Genomic DNA, 22,581 nt, shown 5'->3' with positions numbered 1-22,581 from the left:
GGGTCAGTTCGGATTCGCTGCAGTACGACAACTGCACACCTCCTAAGAGAGGCTAGGTGGTACCGCAACAGGCAGTAACTCCGTCTGTTGCCGCACCAGCTGTTTTAGACCCTCAGTCACAACGGACAGTAGCTCCGTTTGTTGTTGTCTTTCATAGACCCTAGTGGTCCATGCTGCAGACTATACAGTCTCAGCTTGCTCCTTCATGCAGGAGTATCATGCTGGAAGGTTGACAATGCAGCCTGTTTACCTACGACCCGCCGAGGTTGTGCGCTCAGCAGATACTGCGGCTGCCTGCTCCCACACCACACCTGTGAGAGCTCCTCCACCAATGCGCAGTCCTCACTGCCAGACGCATGTTCTTGCTGCACCATCTGCTAACATGCGTGAGCTGCCGCATCAGGAGTTGCCGGGTTCCAGCACTATGCGGCATTCTCCTCAGCCCATGCAGCATGCTCTGCAGACCTTACAGCATGCTCCGCATACCATGCAGCATGAGCCGCATACCATGCAGCATGAGCCGCATACCATGCAGCATGAGCCGCATACCATGCAGCATGAGCCGCATGCCTTACCTCATGCTCTGCATACCATACCGCATGCTCTGCATACCTTACAGCATGCTCTGCATACCTTACAGCATGCTCTGCATTCCTTACAGCATGCTCTGCATACCTTACAGCATGCTCTGCATACCTTACAGCATGCTCTGCATACCTTACAGCATGCTCTGCATACCATACCGCATGCTCCTCAACCCACCGCAGCCCCTCCCACGCACCAGCACTCTGCTTTTGTTGTTGCCAGCTCCCACACTCCGACTGCGGAGAAGGTTGACGATGCACCCGTGGGCCTACACCTCCCACGGTTGTGCGCCCGGCATGGCTTCATGCTCTCACACTCTTGTTGTGAGAGCTCCTCCACCCATGCACAGTCAACCCTGCCAGATGTATGATGACTCCCACACACAGAGCACTCCGTTGCCGTGCGGGAGCTACCACAAGCTGCCGTGTTTTGACACGGTGTGTCATCCTCCGCAACACACTGTGGTTACCGCCACTCGCCAGCAGCAAACTAGTCAGGCAGGAGTTGAGGCTTCCCCACACATCTTTGGTTGTTGCCAACTCACAAACTGTCATGCAGTTACATGATGTTGCCTTCTGGTCTGCTACTTATACACCAGTGCTGTATGTCCTCACGCTCCTGTTGTGGTTGACAGTTCAGTTTTTGACAGTTCACAGACTGTCAAGCAGTTTCATAACGTTGCCTTCTGGTCTGCTGCTTTTGCACCAGTGAAACCCTCACTGAGAGAACTTAGCTTTTCTCGGATATGGTTCCTGTAGATGAGAAAGTGCTGTTCTCCCTCCTTCTGATATTCCCTTGAGGACTCTGTCATTTGGAGAGGAGCCTTAAGCTGCTTAGCCTCCTATGGACTTTTATTTAAGCATAACATGCTTCCAGGGAGGGTAAATGGTTCCGCTTCAGTCGCTAACCCCGTCTGTTGCCACACCTGCTCCCATAGACCTTGAGCTTTGTTGCAAGACATGCAGTCCAAGCTTAGTCCTTGATAGAGGATTTTTTTTTTTTTTTTTTTTTTTTTACGGAGTCAGTGTGTCACTGGGAAGACGTTCAACAACCAGCAGAGGTGACTTGTTGTGACGCAGTGCGGCAACCTCAGCAACCCGATAAGGAGTTGTCTGTACTACCCAGACAGTCTAGACAGTTTCGGGTTGTCGCTGTACTTCCTCGCTTCCCCATGGTTGACAGTTCACAGACTGTGCAGCAGTACCATGATCTTGTGTCCGGCTCCGTCAGACGACTGGCTTTTAAGAGCTCCCACAAGTCGTCGCTGTCTGGAGAATCTCAGATGGACTATGGATCTGACCAAGGAACTGGGCCTCCTGGTCAATTTAGAGAAGTCCCAGCTCGTCCCATCCCAGACCATTGTCTACCTGGGTATGGAGATTCAGAGTCGAGTTTTTCGGGCTTTTCCGTCGGCCCCAAGGATCAACCAAGCCCTAGAATGCATCCAGAGCATGCTGAGAAGGAACCGATGCTCAGTCAGGCAGTGGATGAGTCTAACAGGGACACTTTCATCGCTGGCCCTGTTCATCGAGTTAGGGAGACTCCACCTCCGCCCCCTTCAGTATCATCTAGCTGCTCACTGGATAAAGGACATGACGCTAGAGACGGTCTCAGTTCCTGTTTCCGAAGAGAGGAGGTCTACTCTAACGTGGTGGAAGAACAGCTTTCTTCTCAAGGAAGGTCTACCTTTGGCTGTTCAGAACCCCGACCGCCGTCTCTTCTCGGACGCATCAGACACGGGCTGGGGTGCGACATTGGACGGACAGGAATGCTCGGGAACATGGAATCAGGAGCAAAGGACACTTCACATCAATTGCAAGGAGTTGTTGGCGGTTCATCTGGCCTTGATAAACTTCAAGTCCCTCCACCTAAACAAGGTGGTGGAGGTGGACTCCGACAACACCACAGCCTTGGCTTACATCTCCAAGCAGGGAGGGACTCATTCGAGGAAGTTGTTCTAGATCGCAAGGGACCTCCTCATCTGGTCAAAAGATCGAAAGCTCACGCTGGTAACGAGGTTCATTCAGGGCGATATGAATGTCATGGCAGATCGCCTCAGCCGGAAGGGTCAGGTCATCCCCACAGAGTGGACCCTTCACAAGAATGTTTGCAGCAGACTTTGGGCCCTGTGGGGTCAGCCAACCATAGATCTGTTCGCTACCTCGATGACCTAGAGGCTCCCGTTGTATTGTTCTCCGATTCCAGACCCAGCAGCAGTTCACGTGGATGCTTTTCTGCTGGATTGGTCCCATCTCGACCTGTATGCATTCCCGCCGTTCAAGATTGTCAACAGGGTACTTCAGAAGTTAGCCTCTCACAAAGGGACACGGCTGACGTTGGTTGCTCCCCTCAGGCCCGCGAGAGAATGGTTCACAGAGGTACTGGAATGGCTGGTCGACATTCCCAGGACTCTTCCTCTAAGAGTGGACCTTCTACGCCAACCTCACGTAAAGAAGGTACACCCAAACCTCCACGCTCTTCGTCTGACTGCCTTCAGACTATCGAAAGACTCTCAAGAGCTAGAGGCTTTTCGAAGGAGGCAGCCAGAGCGATTGCCAGAGCAAGGAGGACATCCACTCTCAGAGTCTATCAGTCTAAATGGGAAGTCTTCCGAAGCTGGTGCAAGGCCAATGCAGTTTCCTCAACCAGTACCACTGTAACCCAGATTGCTGACTTCCTGTTACATCTAAGGAACGTAAGATCCCTTTCAGCTCCTACGATCAAGGGTTACAGAAGTATGTTGGCAGCGGTTTTCCGCCACAGAGGCTTGGATCTTTCCACCAACAAAGATCTGCAGGACCTCCTTAGGTCTTTTGAGACCTCAAAGGAACGTCGGTTGTCCACTCCAGGCTGGAATCTAGACGTGGTCCTAAGGTTCCTTATGTCATCAAGATTTGAACCTCTCCAATCAGCCTCTTTTAAGGACCTCACATTAAAAACTCTTTTCCTCGTGTGCTTGGCAACAGCTAAAAGAGTAAGTGAGATCCACGCCTTCAGCAGGAACATAGTTTTCACATCTGAAACGGCTACATGTTCCTTGCAGCTCGGTTCTTTGCTAAAAACGAGCTTCCTTCACGTCCTTGGCCTAAGTCGTTCGAGATCCCAAGCCTGTCCAACTTGGTGGGGAACGAACTGGAGAGAGTACTTTGCCCAGTTAGAGCTCTTAGGTACTATCTAAAAAGGTCAAAACCTTTACGAGGGCAATCAGAAGCCTTATGGTGTGCTATCAAGAAGCCTTCTCTTCCAATGTCTAAGAACTCAGTTTCTTACTACATCAGGCTTCTGATTAGGGAAGCACATTCTCATCTGAAGGAAGAAGACCTTGCTTTGCTGAAGGTAAGGACACATGAAGTGAGAGCTGTGGCTACTTCAGTGGCCTTCAAACAGAACCGTTCTCTGCAGAGTGTTATGGATGCAACCTATTGGAGAAGCAAGTCAGTGTTCGCATCATTCTATCTCAAAGATGTCCAGTCTCTTTACGAGAACTGCTACACCCTGGGACCATTCGTAGCAGCGAGTGCAGTAGTAGGTGAGGGCTCAGCCACTACATTCCCATAATCCCATAACCTTTTTAACCTTTCTCTTGAATACTTTTTATGGGTTGTACGGTCGGCTAAGAAGCCTTCCGCATCCTTGTTGATTTGGCGGGTGGTCAATTCTTTCTTGAGAAGCGCCGAGGTTAGAGGTTGTGATGAGGTCCTTTAGTATGGGTTGCAGCCCTTTATGCTTCAGCACCTAAGAGTCGTTCAGCATCCTAAGAGGACCGCTACGCTCAGTAAGGAAGACGTACTTAATAAAGGCAGAGTAATGGTTCAAGTCGTCTTCCTTACCAGGTACTTATTTATTTTATGTTATTTTTGAATAACTAATAAAATGAAATACGGGATACTTAGCTTCTTTGTTAACATGTATGCTGGTCTCCACCCACCACCCTGGGTGTGAATCAGCTACATGATCATCGGGTAAGATTAATATTGAAAAATGTTATTTTCATTAGTAAAATAAATTTTTGAATATACTTACCCGATGATCATGAATTTAAGGACCCGCCCTTCCTCCCCATAGAGAACCAGTGGACCGAGGAGAAAATTGAGTTCTTGTTGACAAGAAGTACTTGAGTACCTGCTCACAGATGGCGCTGTTGTGTACACCCCCACCTGTATAGCGATCGCTGGCGTATCCCGACCGTAGATTTCTGTCGGGCAACAGAGTTGACAGCTACATGATCATCGGGTAAGTATATTCAAAAATTTATTTTACTAATGAAAATAACATTTTTCCTAACGATACAAACCTCAGCTATTTATAAAAACTTGCCCGCCAGCCCTATCCCCCTTGAAGTCCTACCTCCAAGCAAAGTGAGCTAAATCACAGGTGTGTGAGTGGGAGCGGTAGGAAGCTATCTCCCCCTACCCCCCGCTAACTAGCGGTGTTGGTAGTTAACCCTCACTAAACTTTAATGGCTCGTCAATTCAGCTATGCCGAAAGTAATACCCCCTAATAAATAACTAAGGTTTGTATCGTTAGGAAAAATACAAAATACCTACGAATTTGTCATTTTTTTCAACTGGTTATCTTGTTTAGTCATATATGGTTCGTGTATTTGGCTAGAAATGAAAGTACTGTATCATATTTGTTCCATCGTTAAAAATAAACCAACACTATTTGTAGGGGATATTACTTCCAACAAAGGTGGAAGACGAGCCATTAGACTTTTAGCGAGGGTTAACCACCCACCCGCTAGTTAGCGGGGGGAATGGGGCATAGTAGCTACCCCGCTTACTCGCACACTTGTGCTGTGAACCCACTTTGCTTTTGGCTCGGGTGGAGAATGGACGTTGCCACTCTTTCCCTCACCATTATTGATTTGCCATTACTGACTTAATTGCGTTTTCCTACTTATTTTTTCGGTGTGTTTGCTCTCTTCTCGGTCGTCCTCATGAAGACTTTATCTGGGACCTGAGAGCAGTTCCTGTGGGACGTTTATGTTGTGCGTGGATACTGACCCTCATTTGCTGTGTCCTGCCTGCGCCGGCTGTCCATTGTTCCCTGGCTTCCTGCCGTTCGCCAGTTTCCCATCGTTCACCAGCTGCTCTTCGTTCTGGAACTGATCGTTGTTGGTCAGCTTTTCGGTATTCACCAGCTGCGCGTCGATTTCCAGCACCTTGTCATTCACCAGCTGTCCTTAGTTCTCCTGTGGCTCGTCATTCGCCAGTACCTAGCAGTATGCCACCCTTTCGTCGTTCGCCAGGCTGTAGGCGATCTCCTCCAGATCAAAGGCAGTCTTTCCAACTGTGGGAAGCGTTGTGACCAGGACAACACCTGTCCTGAATGCTGGGAGGGGTCTGCCTCCCAGTGAGAGAAGTATGGGGACCAGCATAAGAAGAAGGCCGAAAGGGATTCTTCGCCTTTGGGGTCTTCCTCAAAGTCAAAGAAACCCAGGACTTCTTTGACCCCCAACCTTTTCCCGAATCTCCTGTTTATTCTTCTTCCCCCTTGGAACGATCGAACAGAAGCGTAGACCAATCAACTCTAGGTCAACCTCAGGTCTTGAGGGATGGTACCGTTTCCCCTAGCGAAGCGGCCCTTCCCCTCCCCCTGGGTGAGACTTGCTCTTTTTCCAATTTATTCCATGCGTAGCCGTCGAAGAAGGTGCTGCTTTCTCTAATTCGCAAGCACCGGTCGTCAGGCGTAGATCGCAATTCTCTTACTCTAGAACGTAAATCTTCTGTTTCCTACAGGTCAACTCACGAACACCGCTATCTAGCCCAAGTGTCCAGGACATCACGCCATAAAGACAACTATAGACGATCTCCTTTCCTTTAGGAGGAACCAGCCTTTAAGGAGCTTAAACAGGTAAGCCACCCTGTTCTGTTTCCCCTTAAGGGGGAACCATCGAGGTTGCACCCATTCAACTCTTGACACCGCTCACCTGTCCAGTCCTCACTTGATCCAGGTATGAACTCTGCTCCATCTTTTCATAGACCTCCAGCATCAATCCCCTCATGGGATCTGTTGGCCAGTGCCCCAGTTGGTAAGGAACCTTTTTCAACGTCCTGGTCAGAGCAGTTCACCAGACGTTTGTGGGAGGTGTCCTACCACTACAGTCCACCAGTGCGCCAAGGATGTCCTTGGAGAAGATATCTTCACTTCTGGCTGACCCAAGACTTAAATCTACGGTGCCTCTAACATCTTCCATCTCTCCTCAAGAGGAAACAAGGAGTAGCTTAACTGCAGGATTCCTCTCGTATCACACTAATGCCTGTACAGACGTCGAAGCGGAGACTGAGCATCGTTGTCCCCGCTTCTCCGCAGGTAGGCGCTCTCCATCGTCTTGTGAGCCAAGATTCTCTTTTTCAGAGAGGAGTCTCTGGCGGGGTCTTTCCGCCCCTCCCCAATCGAGGTGGTTTCCCCGGAGCAGCGACTGGTATCCAGACCTTTACAGGACGTCTCTCCCTCTGCATGTGAGGAACATTGGGAAGAGCGTTCAAGACCTTCACTCATTCACTCCTGGAGGAATTCTTTCTGCCCCGTAAGGAGTCAAATGATGCCAAGACTGTCCCCAAGTCTTTGGTGAGGGCATCAATGCCTTCGCAAGAGATGCCCAATTGTTATACTCCAAACCCTGCAGGGTGAGCAAGTGACGCCATTGTGCAATTGACGACCTCGCCCCACCCTAAGAAGAGATCTCATGGGTGGATGATTTCAATGACGATGACAACCATCTCCCAGGAGCTGCTAGTCTGAAGCTATCGGAGTTAGAACAGAGAGAGTCGGAGCATGTCTTCTGGCAGGTCTTGGCCTGCATGAGGATCAAAGAACTTGGCGCTGGGCACCACCCCTTGATTTCTTAATACTGGACAAGGGGACCCAGCTAGAACCTCAAATTTTCCTATTATCTTTTCTTGCCTTGAGCTTGTTGAATGAACAGGTAGCATGACCGTTGATTTAATTCTAAGGAAAATCAGCAATCTATGATGAATAGCTCTATCTTCTTCAGGTAAGATTTCCTCAAGCTTAAGTAATCTTTAAGAACATTAGGAGAAAGAAAAATGACTTTCCTAATGTATTCATAGGCTGGAATGTAAACACACTCAGGGAGGAAGTATATTGAAAAAGTAAAATTAACAAAAAGTTTATTACGAAAAAAAGTTGACAAATACTTCAATAAGGAAATTTCTGTGGTAAGAAACAACTAGTATCCCTTTACACACCAGCCACACAATAACTAGATTAAAAAAATATTTGAAAAAAAAAATAAATTGCTCACCTGTTTGGACACTCCCATAGCTAAAAAGAAAAGAAAATTATCCGGAATAGATGAAGGGTGAAGTTTTTGCTCTCAATGATTTTGAAACAACATCTCTTGAAGAGATATTTTGTATAAAGCTTCTTAAAACTTGAAATCACTTGCTGGTCCATGGGCTGGAGGAGAGGGATGGTGTTCGTGTTCGATGGAAAAAAGAGAACCTTGATGAAGGAGTACTCTGCTACGATACGTTCCTCAAGGGCAGGAGGGTGAGCAGGGGCATTGTCCAGCACCAGCAGGTATTTCATAGGGAGCCGCTTTTCTTCCAAATACTTTTTCACAATCTGGCCGAAACAAATATTTACCCACTCGGTGAACAATTGTTGTGTTACCTAGGCTTTTCTATTAGCCCTCCACAACACATGAAGATTTTCTTTAGTGACTTTGTAGGTCTTGAAACCTCGATAAGTATCGGAATGATACTCCAGCAGGGGTTTCACCTAGCAATCCCCACTGGCATTTGCACAAAGTGCAAGGGTAAGCCTGTCCTTCATAGGCTTATGCCCAGGTAACCTCATTCCTTCTGCCGTGATGTACGTTCGATGTGGCATTTTTTTTGTTTCCAAAAAAGCCCAGTCTCATCGCAATTGAAGACTTGCTGGGGACTATAGCCCTCTCGGACTGTCAACTCATCAAACGTCTTGACAAAAACTTTGGCGGCTTTCGTGTCCAAGCTTGCAGTCTCCCCATGACACACCACCGAATGAATGCCTGAGCGTCTCTTAAATTTTTAAACCACCCACGAGGAGCCTTGCACTCTGGGGGTGCCTGTTTCAATGTTCCTTCTCCTCTGTCAGCTTCGGCCTGAGCATGCATGAGATCGCCAAAAATGGCGCTGGCAGTTGTTACTGCTTTTATAGCTTTCTTCTGCTTCAGGATCGTTCCTGGCGTAGACAGATTTCAGCCATATTCCTTCGCGATCACACTTTTCTTGATTATATCCATCTTCATTTACATGGAAAACATCATCCTCTTTTTTCCCTGGACATCAGCGACTTTCTTGGGATCCATGGCTAGTAATGTAACGTAATATTACACATGATACAGTACAATTGTTACAAAAACAAAATCACAAACACCAAGTCAATGCATACGGTACCGCTGCTGAAACGAAAAGTCATAGATGCTTGATGAGATACAGTACAGTAGATGCTGACCAATAGGAGAGCACGATCTTATGGTGGTAACTATCATCTGAGTAGGGAGATAACCAATAGGAGCGCGGGAGGATGGTAGCGAGTTTATGGGCTGGCGTCGGGCGAATTTTAAAATCGGTTTCGAACACGGTCATGATCCGAAACGTGTTGACACCAAACAATAAATGGAGAAAAGCAAATGTATTCCTGCTGTTATCCTGAAAACTATCTGCATAAAGATCTGTCTGAGGAGAAGTTGTCTTCAAATTCTGAACGCCGTAAGACGTCTATTCATTTTATATATATACATACATACATACATACATATAAAGTCTACGCTCATGATCGCTTATCTACTATTGCAATCGGGAAATGATTGTAAAAAGTAATGCTGGGTTATGATAATTAGTTAACTTTCTTTCCTTCTGCAGTTGAGGAGCGGGGTCTTCCATCTCCTAGAATGGCTTTTTAATCTTTTTCCTTCATTGCATTGTTTTAGCCATATATACACAGTTGTTTCGTCTATTGATTTATCTTTATTTTCGAATTTCTAGTGAAATATCGCTCGCCTAAAGTTATAGTTTCCGGTCGCAGTTGAGTAGCTCTAATCATGTGTGACAGATGATTATACATGTAGGGGTACTTTGTGAGACTGTGAGTGTGTCTGTGTCACCGCGACACTGCCGCTGTGCTAGTTGATGTCTCATTAGACTCCGCCCACAAATACTTCTCCGATACGTTCTTTACGTTAAATACATTACTGTACTATGGTGGCTATAAAGTCAGACTCTTTAATTATTTTTTTATTCTCATCATAATTTAAGATTATTCGGTTAATTTTTCTATAATGATCTAGCTGATATTTTGATGAAATATTAGCATTAATTCTCGGAAATCATGGTTAATGAACTAACTTTAATTGAGCGAAGTTTCAAAATGCTTCGTCCCGGGAACCTAGTCTCATTAGAAATGTAAAAAAAAAAATCTGTTAGTTACTAGTTAGTGACTTTCGAATGAAAATAGCTGAATTCAGGTATCACCAGTTTTGCTGTACACTGTACATAAAGGTTACATGAACAAATAGTTGTTCCGTAACCGAAATACAAACCACACTATTTACATTGGGTTTACTTTCGGCGTAGCTGAAATTGACGAGCCATTAGATTTTAATGAGGGTTTACTACCCCGCTCTAGTTAGCAGGGGTAGGGGGAGGGGTAGCTTGCTACCCCTCCCCCCCTCACACACCGGTGTCATGTCTCACTTCATTTTTGGCTCGGACGATGGACAGACGTGCCTGTCTTCATCCTCGCTTGGCAGCCATTATTTGTTTTGTCTTTACTTAATCACTTACTTTTCTTATACTCAATAAAAATGTAAACATTTTTTCGTGTTTATGTATATATTTGAGTATAGAAATCAGTACGTTTCCTTTTCAGAGTTCGTGCTTGTGTGTGTAGTGTACGATATCTCCGTGGAGCCCTAGGCAGTTAGGCCACCACGGTGTAATTTCATGGGTCGCGATCGAGTTTGACTACGGTCTCTCTCTCTCTCTCTCTCTCTCTCTCTCTCTCTCTCTCTCTCTCTCTCTCTCTCTCTCTCTCTCTCTCTCTCTCTCTCTTGAGGTCGTTCACCCTTTACTACGTTTTACCTTTACTACGTCTGAGTAGCTTCCTTCCCGTGTGGGTGGGGTTGCTACGTCGTACATTTTGTTTCAATTAGTTTATGAATCTAATTGTATATGTAGACTTTTCAGTTTTTGTAGAACGATTCCTTTCGGGGTTTACGTTCTTCATTTAGTGAACATTCATATTTAAATTACAGTACATAATTACATAATTATAATTGTTATAATTCTGTGTTTGTTACAACTCTCCTTCCGTGAGTGTAAGTGGTTTTGAGGGCACGTGCCTGTTGTGTAATTCTTGTGTTCTTTTCCCTCGGGATTCCTCTTCGGAGTCTTCCTGGGGGAATGAATGTTAACTATTGATTTTTGTTTTTTATTTTTCACAGTTAACGATCTAGTTTCGTTTCTGTAATGTGGCAATGAAGCGAGCTGTCTTGTTGGGGCCTGGGGAATCTGCTGTTGCTGCCTCCCCTATAGATCTTCGTCAGGGGCATGTCTCCTTCTGGAAGTGCTCCCGTGGCGACTGACAGCTCTCCAGTTCATTTTAGAACACTCAGGAGGCTCGCCTCCTTGGGTGGATAACTTCCCTTCCGAGGGAAGTTTTCCCGTCCAGGCTTGAGTTATTTCCCCTTCGGGGGGAACTCCTCTTGCCTTTTTTCGTGCAACTATGCTTTTGGTGCTGAACGGTCGCACCTGCAGTTACGCTCAAGGGGCTGAGCAACTGCAGGAGCCCCTCTTCGGAGGATTGCTCTCTGACCCGTCTCTTCTACGGAGTGTTCCTCTTTCGTTCGCGAGGGAGGACACTCTTAGAGACTCCTCTTCTGAGGACTCTTTTGCTGTTGTTGCTGATGTTGCTGAAGGCTCAGTTCCCTTCGGGGGGCTTCCGAGCCCTACGGTCTCTCCTGCGAGTGCTTCTCCCCCTGGGGGGGGAGTTCACCACAGCGACTCCTCTTCGGAGGACTCCGTCTGCTGTTGTTGCTGTTGTGTTGTTGCTGTAGGCTCAATCCCCTTCGGGGGGCAGCTGAGCCCTACGGTCTCTCCCGCGAGTGCTTCTCCCCCGAGGGGGAGTGCACCACAGAGACACCTCTTCGGAGGCCTCCGTCTGCTGTTGTTGCTGAAGTCTCTGTCCCCTTTGGGGGGCAGTTTAGCCCATGGTCTCTCCTGCGAGTGCTTCTCCCCTGAGGGGGAGTTCACCACAGAGACTCCTCTTTGGAGGAGGACTCCTGCTGTTGTTGCTGAAGGCTCAGTTTCCCTTTGGGGATAGCTGTTGCCTACGGTCTCTCCTGCAAGTGGCTCTTCCCCTCGGGGGAGGTCACGTTCAGAGATTCCTCTTCGGAGGTCGGAGGGTGGTGCACCTGTCCGAGGTCGTCTTCATCTTTGTTCGACGTTCTGCGCAGAGGACCCTCCTCGATGAGTACCGACCGTTGCTGCTGCTTCTCCTGCCAGATCTTCTAGTCTTCACCTCCGTTCCTGGACGCAGATGCGCAGTGGGCGCCAACACACCCCGTTTACAACGGGCACCAGTACTTTCGGGTCTAAGGGGCTCATTCCACAGTGTGGGTAAGTCCCTTAAGAGCCAGGTTTTTTCCTGCGCGCCCACGTGCAGTAGCGCTAGCGCTCGCCTGTTGTGGACCACGATCTCCGGTAGCTGTCTCGCCGTAGATCTTCTTCCTGCTCGCCAGCGCTCATCTGTCCTTCTGGGCGCCAGCTCTCTTCAGTGCTCACCTGTTCTTCTGTGCGCCAGCTCTCTTCAGTTCGCCAGTGCACATCTGCGCGCCCTTTCCTGCTACGCGCCAGTGGGCGTCAACGTTTTTCCTGAACGCCCAGGATCACCTGCTTGGTAGCTCGCATCAGCGCTCTCCTTCCTGATGCACCTGCTCGCCTTCTGATTAGCGCGATGCGCGCTAACGTTCGCCCTCTCGCCCACGATCTATCAGACCTGGACACAGGTAAGAAGTCTTCCTGTCGCCTTCTCGCCGTCAACCTTCTCTTGTCTCTTACGCGTCAGCGATCTCCTACGCGCCCGCGCGATTCTTCGCCTGCGCGCTAGTATTTTTTTTAACGCACCACCGCTCGCCAACGTGCCATCGTTTGCCAACGCGCCTTCACTTGCGTTCGGGCCATCGCTTGCCAAGACGCGCCATCGCCCGCCTACGCGCCATCGGTCTCCCGGCCGCCTGCGCTCGCCCTCGCGACGGCGCACCCACGTGCCTGTGCAACCACACGCCCGCGCGCCTGCGCGACCACACACCCGCGCACATGCGCACCCATGTTCGCCCGTGTGCGAACCAACGGTGTTCCTTCGCGCGAGCGCCAGCGCGATTCTTGCCAGTAAGCCATCGCTCGCTAACGCGCCGTCGCTCGCCTACGCGCCGTCGCTTGCCTACGCGTCATCGCTCGCCTGCTCTCGCCCTTCCTACCACGCTCGCCCTCCTTCTACGCTCCCTCGCGCACTTTCGTCTGCGTGCCCGCGCACGGGCGCTTCCATGTTCGCCCACTTGCGAACCATTGATTTACCATCGCGCGAGCTCCAGGGCGATTGCGACCGCGATTCCCGTCGGGGTTTCGCAACACGGGCAACCTGGCGAGTCTTCTGGAGCGCGTATTTCCAGAACACGGTCTTCACCACGTAAACGCAGAACATGGCACGTGCAAGAGCAGAAAGAATCTTCAGGGAGGTCTGAGCAACATTGTTCTTTCCAGAACCTGGTTTAGCCCTTCCTCCTCACCATTCCCTGGAAGGGTCTTGCCAGGGAGTTTTTTCTTTCGTGATTTCTCCGTCAGGCAGGGGGTGACTGGTTTAGCCCTTCCTCTTCACCATTTCGTGGAAGGGGCTTACCAGGCCTTTCCCTCCCTGGTTGCCACCCGAGGTTTTTGTACAAGGAAGCTCCAGGAAGATCATGGGTTCTTTCCTTCTCTCGGGCTCAAGCACCTTTGCGTTCCGTCGCCAAGTTTCGAACTTGCGGGCAAACTCGATGTTGGAGCATCTAGACGCAGTGACCGAGGGCTTCCTCTCGGGAGTCCCACCCGTGGATGTCAACAAGCTCAGACACTCTTCCATCCTTGGGAAGAGCTTGTTTGAGCCCAAGGACAGAGAAATGGACAGCTGTTGTGTGGAGGAAGTCGAATTCCATTTTCACTCCTCCAAGGCGCTTACTTCCAGACCCTGCGAGCCTCCGACGCCTCTTCATTCGGCTTCTTCAGCCTAGATTATCGGAACCGGCTACGGCAGCTAAGACAAGGTGTACAATAGCAGTCCTCTCCTGTCAGGGACAGGTAGGACGGGAAGTTCTTCCGGGGAAGCATAATCCTAGAGGGAGCGGCAGAGTTCACAAACTCTAGGATTGGCAACCCCCTTGCAGGTCTCACGCGGGGGGTATGCCTAAGGTTACTCGTCCGGATAACAGCTTCCCGATGCCGATTCCTGCACGATCTCTGCGTTCAGCCAAGGTTATCGCGCCTCGCTCTTAACATCTCTCCTCCACTGTCAGCGAATCCAGTATTGCTGAGCCTCTATGCCATGGGTCGGCAAGAGGTTTGCCCGTTGGGTAGAAGGAGCCATGCTTTAGGAGAAGGTCCTCCATAGGGTCGTCGACGGCTCCCCCCCCCCCCGGCTTCTTCAGTCGATCCTTTCTTGTAGGAAAGCATCTGAGACGGGAGTTCCGTCGTCGACCTCTCAGCTCTGATCAAGTCTGCCAAACAAACTTCGTCCAGTGTGGAACACCAGAGTCGATCAGACTGGTAACGAGGCCGCAAGACTCCTTATGCCCTGGATCGGAAGGACGGGTACTTCCAGGTCCCATTCCATCCATCTTCCAGGAAGCACTTGGAATTCAGCCTAGACTACAGATGTTCCTGCTTAAGATGCTGTGTGGCACTCCTGCCGCAGCATCGCAGGTTTTCACCAGAGAACTCTCCCTGCTTTCCTCATGCCCGCTCAGGAGCAGGCTTCCGCCTCCTTCGCTTTTTGGAGGTCTAGCCAACTCCGTTAGTCTCGGGTTCGACCTTCTTCAACACCGGGACAAGCTTCCGGGACTTTACCAAGAGTGAGGGATCATGGTAATTTGCTAGGAGCCTTCTCTACTTCTGCCTCAACATCTGGAATATCTAGCCATGATATTGATTCCTTCTCCGAGCCATCCCTTCAGTTGACTGTGGCGAGGCTGAGGAGAGTCGCAGAAACTTTTCTCAGTCAAGGAGAGCTTTCAGCTCTATCTTGGAACGTTTCCTGGGTCTCCTTTCCTCATTGACCCGTCTACGTCCCAAACGGGCGCCTCAGGGTAAGTTCCCTGTTAGGCGGCCCAAGTTCCGGTGGAATCAAAGCAACGATTAACCAGACTTTCTGGCCCCTATGGGACCAGCGGAACGATTAGACCTGCAATGGGTGTTAACCTGTGGAACCTCTTGCATGGGAGTGGATATTCTCATCCTTTCCCCGCATTTGATGCTGTTCTCGGACTCATCAAAGAAGGGGGGGGGGGGGGGCGCATATTCCGGTTCAGGCCTATGGTCAGGACCTGAGGGGTACCTCCTCTTCATTCAGGTAGGCTTAGAGGCCGTAGTCTGGCCCTTCTACAGATCCTACAGATCCTGCCGAGTCACTCCGTGCGCGACAACTCCATGGTACTGGCGTATTCTAACCAGCAGGGAGGTACATTTTCATACTTTCGCATCTTGCGGTAGGGATACAGAGATGATCCGAAGTCCACTCGATACCGCTGTTGGCTCGCTCATTCCAGGCAGAGGAATGTTCTCTCTGACAATCTGAGCAGAGCCTCACAGATAGAGAGCACCTGGGGGTCTTTGGCCTCTAGTAACCAGCAAGTCCTGGCCTGGGGAACCTGATCACGACAGCCTGGAACTTCAAACTTCCGCTGTACTTCCCCCCCCAGTCTCAGACCCCAAGACTCTTTGGCAAGATGCTTTCCGGTGACGGTGGGACATCATTGACGCTTACGTCTTCCCACCATTGTTGTCTGTTGAGGAGGGGTCTCAACGAGACCAGGTTGTCTGTCAACCTTTCGATGGCCCTGAGAGCTCCGCTGCAACTTCGCAGTACGGTTTCCGGACCTTCTACATCCCCTGACGGAACTCCCGGGAGAGCTTCTTCCATGACACAGGCTACTCAAACAACCACACTACAACATCCTTCACAAGCAGTAGCATCGCTTCGGCTTCACGCCTGGAGACACTACGCCGCCTCCTCACAAAGAGACAACCGCAACAGGCGTGGAGCGGAGGTCGCGTCACCTGCGATAGTCATCCGCAGGGGTCTACTAGGCGAAGTGGAGAGTCTTTTGTGGTTGGTGCCGTGGGAGAAGGACCTCTTCCCTTGAGGCCTCTACTCCAGCAATAACAGAGTTATTGCTTATCAGCGGGAAGAAACTCTTTTCCACTCTCGGCAGTGAAGCCTATCGCTCAGCCTTTCCCTGGCCTTCAGGCTGAGAGGAAAAGGTTTTTTTTTTCCTTCCCGCTGAATCTTTCTTCGCTCATGCGAAGCTACGAATGTACCTGCCCCCAGTCGGAGTGAAACCTCCTCCATGGAGCATGGTTCGGATTCTTTAGTCCCTTAAGAGATCTTCTTACGAACTATTACGTTAGGGCTCTGATCGTCGTCCGTCTTGGAGGACGGTGCTCCTGCTCGCTCTGGCCTCAGCCAGTGTGTAGGCAATCTTCATGGTCTCGTACGACTCCGCCCTTTCAAGAGAATAGGGGGAGGTAACATTCAGGTTCACTCCTGAGTTGTTTTCTAGACTCAGAATCTTGGAGTCCCGGACCTTTGGTTCGACTCCTTCAAGATTTCGAGTCTCCATTCTGTATCAGATGACCCAGACCTTCTCCTTCTTGCCAGTAAAGGAACCGAGGGGTTATCTTTGAGAACAGCTGCAGTTTGTCCTCACTTGCAAGCCGGTTTGGGAGCACAGGAAGGACACAGGGGAGAGTCACTAGTATACCTTTTCAGCTCGGTCTCAAGGGCATTCATCTCGACCTGAATACAGACCCTCCCCCGTCACGTCGCCCTACAGCACGATGTTGGATACATCGCAACGTCCCTCGCCTTCAAGAAAAACTACTCTGTGACGCAGGGGCTACAAGCTGGAATCTGGAAGCGTCTAATGACATTCGCAGCCCACTTCCTGCAGGACGTGACCCACAGGGGTATCGATACGTTTTTATCGCTCTGTGGTGGCTACTTAACAGCTGGTCTAACCTCAGGCTTCTTTTTGGACAGGTAGCAGAAGGTTGAGGGCATTGTTACCAGGTTTTAGACTGCATGAACGGAAGAAGTATGTCTGGCCCTTACTTCTTTCTTCATTGTCCCCTCTACTGGGGAAGCAGCATCCTGGTCTCTGCATAGCTGACCTCAAACCTCTGCAGGTAAACCATGCTTCCTTGTGTTCCAAGTATTGAGACAATACTGTCGCGTCCCCCATACCCTGACGAGGTGGTATTGGGAACGTCCTAACCCAGAGTTCCTTCTGGAACTCCAGGTCAACTGCCTAGGATGGGTCACACTTTCTTCCTTCACACACAAGCTTATGTAGGCCACACGTTTCCTTGCGGAGCAAGGAACTTGTGAGGTGCAGGGACTCCTTTTCTCGAGTGCGACTCACTCGGATTCTGAGTTCCCGGGTAAGCCAAAGCCAGTATGGCTGGGGACTTTTCACCCTTCCTAAAGGGTAAGTCACCCAATGTAAATAGTGTGGTTTGTATTTCGGTTACGGAGCAAATGACAAATTCGGAGATAATTTGTATTTTTCCTAACCATACAAACCTTAGCTATTTACACATATTTGCCCGCCAGCCCTGTCCCCCAAGTCAAGTCCTACCTCTAAGTGAAGTAAGACATTTCACTGGTGTGTGAGGGGGGGAGGGGTAGCAGACCTCCCTACCCCTGCTAACTAGCGCGGGGTAGTAAACCCTCGTTAAAATCTAATGGCTCGTCAATTTCATCTACGCCGAAAGTAAACCCAATGTAAATAGCCAAGGTTTGTATGGTTAGGAAAAATACAAATTATCTCCGGATTTGTCATGTTAGATATTGAAATTTAACATTTGTATAACTTAGATCTTTTGTGAATTGAACATTTTACTAATTCATGTTAATCATTTTGAATAAACTTTTGTTCATGCAAATTGATAAACATAATTTCCTTTTCTTAAAGCTACTTCCCAAATAAGAACACTATTTTTAGCAATGTCAGGAATCACATCTGTTTTGTTTATATAAAATCTAAATAATTCATTTAGATCACATGTTAAAACATTTATATAAACTGAGTGTCGAATGCATGTGTGATTGTTTCTCCTAGTTTTTATGAAAGAATAGCTATGAAAAGGGAAATTATTTTTTCCTTATAATCTCATCTAATATCAGTTTTTATATGAGATTTTATTATATCTTTCAGTTCGCTTATCAAAGCGTCTTATTTGTCCTAAGTTGTAAAAGGAGTAATTCATTTAATGTTTTTTTTCAGGATACAGTTGGTCACTTGCTTGAGATTAACAAATGATTGATGGCATATGTAGCCTAATGGTGATGTCCAATAACAACAAGAAAACTTCTACTGTGCGAGACGATTTTGGGACCTGTGACTTCATGAAAAAAATACATGCCATGGTTTTAGGTGTGGGGAGAATTGATAATTTTCTAAATTCTTATAAAGATCCGTTTACAATGAGGCTCAAAGTACCTTGATATTGACCAATTAATCTGTTTTAAGTTAGCTGTTAGAATTTAACTCCAAAGATGTTAGAATTCAACTGCAAAATTAAAATTTTTCTCTAGATCCTAAAATCTGTAGTTGTCTGTGCAATATAGTTGTCATTTTTAAATATTTAACTTAGCTGGTGGATATATACAGTATATAGCTAACGTCTCCGACGGTCGACAGCCGATTCAAAACTCGCAGGCGATCAAGGTGTTGGGTTGCTGGGTGTACACTAGCGCCACCACTTGGCAGGATACCATCACTATTCCAAAGTTCTCCAGTTCTTCTCTGCCGAGTTAAGTGTCAACATTGGTTTCTTGGCTCGCGCTAACCTCAAGTTTTCAACAATTGGTGAAGTACTTGTTTATGGTTTTTGGCTTTCGACTGGATGGTTATTCTTTCAACTTTCTCAAACAATAAAGATCTTCAAGAGAAACTCTTTTTGAAGAGAGAGAAAAATTTTTACCCTTTTTTTTTATCTCTGGATTTTCCACGATAGAGAGAGAGAATATGGCCGACCCTTCCCCCAGTGTATGGGAAGTATGTGAAAGGCTTTAAGGTTTTAGTATTTATTTTATCACTTTATAAATTCTTGTTGATATTTATAGATTTACCTCTTTATTTTTATATCTCATCCGCCTTACTTAGGCCTCATTGATCCTCACTCCATTTGTATTAAATGCCGAGAGAAATTTTGTATTTTATGGATCGATGAGATGAATATTTTTAGAAAATTTTAAGTGAATTTTTGTCTTTTAAAAAAAAAAATTTCTTTGAATAGTCTTCGATCTGTTTTCAAAGATGAACTAGCCTTAAGTTTATTTATGCTATGCAGTTTGCACTCTATCGTTACGATAGAGAGAGAGAATCACGATTTCACTTTGCATAAGAGTTTGACGTTTAGTTCGTTCTTCTTACAAACTGAAGTTTTTCAAATACTAAATAAAAGGAACATGTTATCTTGCAATTTCTTAGTCCTTTTAGTATTTTTTTTTAGTCAAATATCCTTTTATTGACGAAGAGTGAGTGAACCAGTACTCTCGTAACAAGAGAGAGAGAGAACGATCCAAATCTTTTTTCTCGTCCCAAGTCACTATACAGGGAGATTGAGAGTGAGAAACGTTGTTCTTCTCGATTCAGATATTTATTCTCGTCCCAAGTCACTGTATAAGGAGAGGGGGAGAGAAAACGTAATTCTTCACGATCTAGTTTTTTATTCTCATCCCAAGTCACTGTACAGGGAGAGATAAAACATAGTCCTTCGCGTTCTAGTTTGTTGTTCTCGTCCCAAGTCACTGTACAGAGAGAGAAAGAGAGAAAACGTAGTCCTTAGCGATCTAGTTTTTTAGTCTCATCCCAAGTCACTGATCCTTTTTAACTTTTACTTTATATATTTCACTTTTATTTATATATATGGATATGTTTATTAATTTTTACATGTGTGATACAATTATGTACTAATGAGCTTACATTAAAGGACATTTGTTCCTACACTAATTACAAACCCTCATTCTTTACTATAGGAGATATTCTAGCGCGAGCTGGAAAATACGGCAGAGAAGCTTACCAAGGTCTTTAACGACCGGGCCGGTAGTTATCCCCCTGTTGGGGGTGGGGGACTGCTGGCCGGTAGCTACTGAGTACCTTCAATCGAATTCTAGCTTTCGCAGTGGTAACACCGCTGCTCCCGCTTTTGTTTGACTGGCAGACTAGCCTTTCTTTAAGTGTGTTTTTTCATTAACTTTTTCTTTTTTCTCTTTAATTAGATGTGATGTCCTCTAATTTGAGAAAGTGTCCCGGGATTCCTCCGAAGTCTTGTGGCACATTTATGTCACCACCGGAGGTGGATCCTCATTCCCTATGCCCTTCATGCAGAGTATGTAAGGAATGGTCGCCTATGCAGTGGGATAAGTCCATGAAGAGGAAGAAGAAGAAGTCCAAGAAGGATTCGTTACCTCCAGGTTCGCTGTCGAAAGGTAAGGAGTCTCGGGCTTCTTCTGCCCCTTGATCTCTTCCTTCAGACTCTTCCTTGCCTCCTTCCTCCGGGGGGAAGTCAAGGAAGAGCGGCACCATTGACCTAACACCCATTCTCCCGGGACAGGCGAATCAAGTTCCCCCCCCCCCAGTGGGATAGTTTCGTCCGTCATCGGAAATAACTCTATTACTGCTTCTATTCCAGATAACGTGTGAGCGGTATGGCCTGCCCTTGGACTTCCTGGTTCTCCTTCGGTGGAGGTGTGGAACCAGTTCCTCGCTGGCACAGTTTTACCTCAGGTCCCTTCTGTTTTTGAACCCTCGGGAGTTCCGGACCTCGCCAATATCCCATCAGCTCAATCGGCAGTTGCTGAAGTGTCAGCGGAGGTAATAACGTCAGCTCCTGCGGAGCCTACTTCACTCCTTGCTTGCATTACGATGAAACAACGTCGCAAGCGTGATCATCGTGATTGCTCCTCCTCCTCCTCGTATTCGTCCTTCTTAGAGAATAGGAGAGAGAGAGAGAAGAGGAAAAGGAGAGCTCGCTCTCCTTCGCCAAGACGTTCTCGTCGGAGAGAGAGGTGACATAGGAAGAGACGTCATAGTCTTGTTCTTCCTCGCCTTCTATCTCTTCACGAAATGTTTCGCCGATACACAATAAGTGCTCTCGTCACAAACATGGGAGGAATACTTCTTCGCGCTATCGTTCGGCCTTGCGATCGTCTTCCCTCTCGCGGGAAATCATCTAGGCGCTATAAGAAGAGCTCTACGAGACATTGGCGCTCTTCTTCACGAGAGATTTCTCTCAAGCGTAGTAAGCGCTCCCGTTGGGGCGAGGTTAAATCTGATCGTCCCCAGAGCGCAACCTAGGGAAGAGAACACTCTGAGCGCGATTCCTCTCCTTCACATTTCTTCGCGAGGAGCTCAGCTCGCGCTGGGAAGGTGAGAGAGAACACTTCTTCTTGCTGTCGCTTAGTATCATCAGAGAGAGCGCTTCCGTACGCCAAACTTCCAAGCGCGCAAGTCTTCAGACATTTCCGCGCGAGGTCATTCTCCGCGCCCTCGTGTTTCAGACAACAGCACCCATTCCGGTACTTTCTAATGAATTACGAAATATGGGCTTCGCGAGAACTTCGGAAGAAGGCGTAGGGGTTCAGCCCTTCTCCTCTTCGGCTGAGAACAGAGGTGAAAGGCCAGGCCGGCGATCAACCTTCAACTTCCAGGCAGGATTTTGCGCGCGCAGTGCCATCAACCAGCGCTCAGCCTTCCTCTGGATTGTCGGCAATGGAGTATGTTACCTCGCCGTTACCTTCAGACATTCGGGCTTCTACCGCCCTCCCTCACGAGGAATTAGCGCGACCTGAGGATTCCTCGGAGGAGCTACCATCAAAAGACTTAGAGTCCGCTTATCTAAGGGCTCTAAGAACGATGTGTAATATCTCAGGTCTCGGAGATTTACACCTATCGCCTCGTCATATCAACGCTCCAGCTTTAGGCAGACTATGTCGTCCTCCACCTAACCCTAAGACCAGAATCGAACTTCCCTGGTCTATTCACACCGCAGGCCGTCTGAGGAAGGTCTCGCCGGTGGTCTCGGGGGAAACAAATTTCTTGAAGTCTCAAGGATCCCTTAAGTTGCTGCTGTTTCCTTTTTCGAGGCAAAGGCGCTTTTACAAGGTCAGAGACGCCAACCCTTCGCCTCTAACACTTGATCCCCTCACAGCAAGGCTTACACCTGGCTGCTCTGCAGAGAGACTTTCTTCCCTTCCAGTCTCCTTTACCACAGCAGAAGCCTCGACAATGGAAGCAGCGTCAATGTCCCTTTTAGAGGCACTTTCCTGGTTTGACACATGGTCTGGCACAGTGGGCTACCTTGCAAGTCACGAGGACCTTTCAAATCAAAATTCCATGCAGTCTCTGCAGGAAGTCCTGGCTGCTGGGGCCAAGACAATGGAATTTCTAACAGCTACGCTGCAACGATGTGGGGCAACTGGATTCTCAAAAGGAGGGAATCGGTAGTCTCCTGACTGCATAGGAGCATCGGAAAATCTGAGAAATATGATTTGAGGAACTCTGATCTCCTACAACCTCTCCTCCTCTCTAGACAAGCAGTCTCCTCTACCTTAGAGACTTGGAGGAAGGAGACACAGGACACTGCAATGCAAAAGGCTGCTTCCTTTTGTCCAATACAACAGCAGCCAACTCCACAACCCAAGGCAACAACCGCTTCTCCACTGCCA

The 22,581-nt window shown here is 48.1% G+C and overlaps 1 long non-coding RNA gene across 2 annotated transcripts in view; it reads left to right on the top strand.

Moving 5' to 3' along the window:
- Nucleotides 1-22,581, top strand: part of LOC137621161 (uncharacterized) — a 52,932-nt gene that overhangs the window by 17,531 nt on the left and 12,820 nt on the right. For both annotated transcript variants that reach the window (XR_011040141.1, XR_011040142.1), the window contains exon 2: nucleotides 18,134-18,283. This is a non-coding gene — a long non-coding RNA (uncharacterized lncRNA). The remainder of the gene's footprint in view (nucleotides 1-18,133; nucleotides 18,284-22,581) is intronic.

Source organism: Palaemon carinicauda, chromosome 27 (genome assembly GCF_036898095.1).
Source record: "Palaemon carinicauda isolate YSFRI2023 chromosome 27, ASM3689809v2, whole genome shotgun sequence".
Classification (NCBI taxonomy): domain Eukaryota; kingdom Metazoa; phylum Arthropoda; class Malacostraca; order Decapoda; family Palaemonidae; genus Palaemon; species Palaemon carinicauda.
The sequence above is the reverse complement of the archived record's forward strand: the minus strand, read 5'-3'. Positions and strand labels throughout refer to the sequence as shown.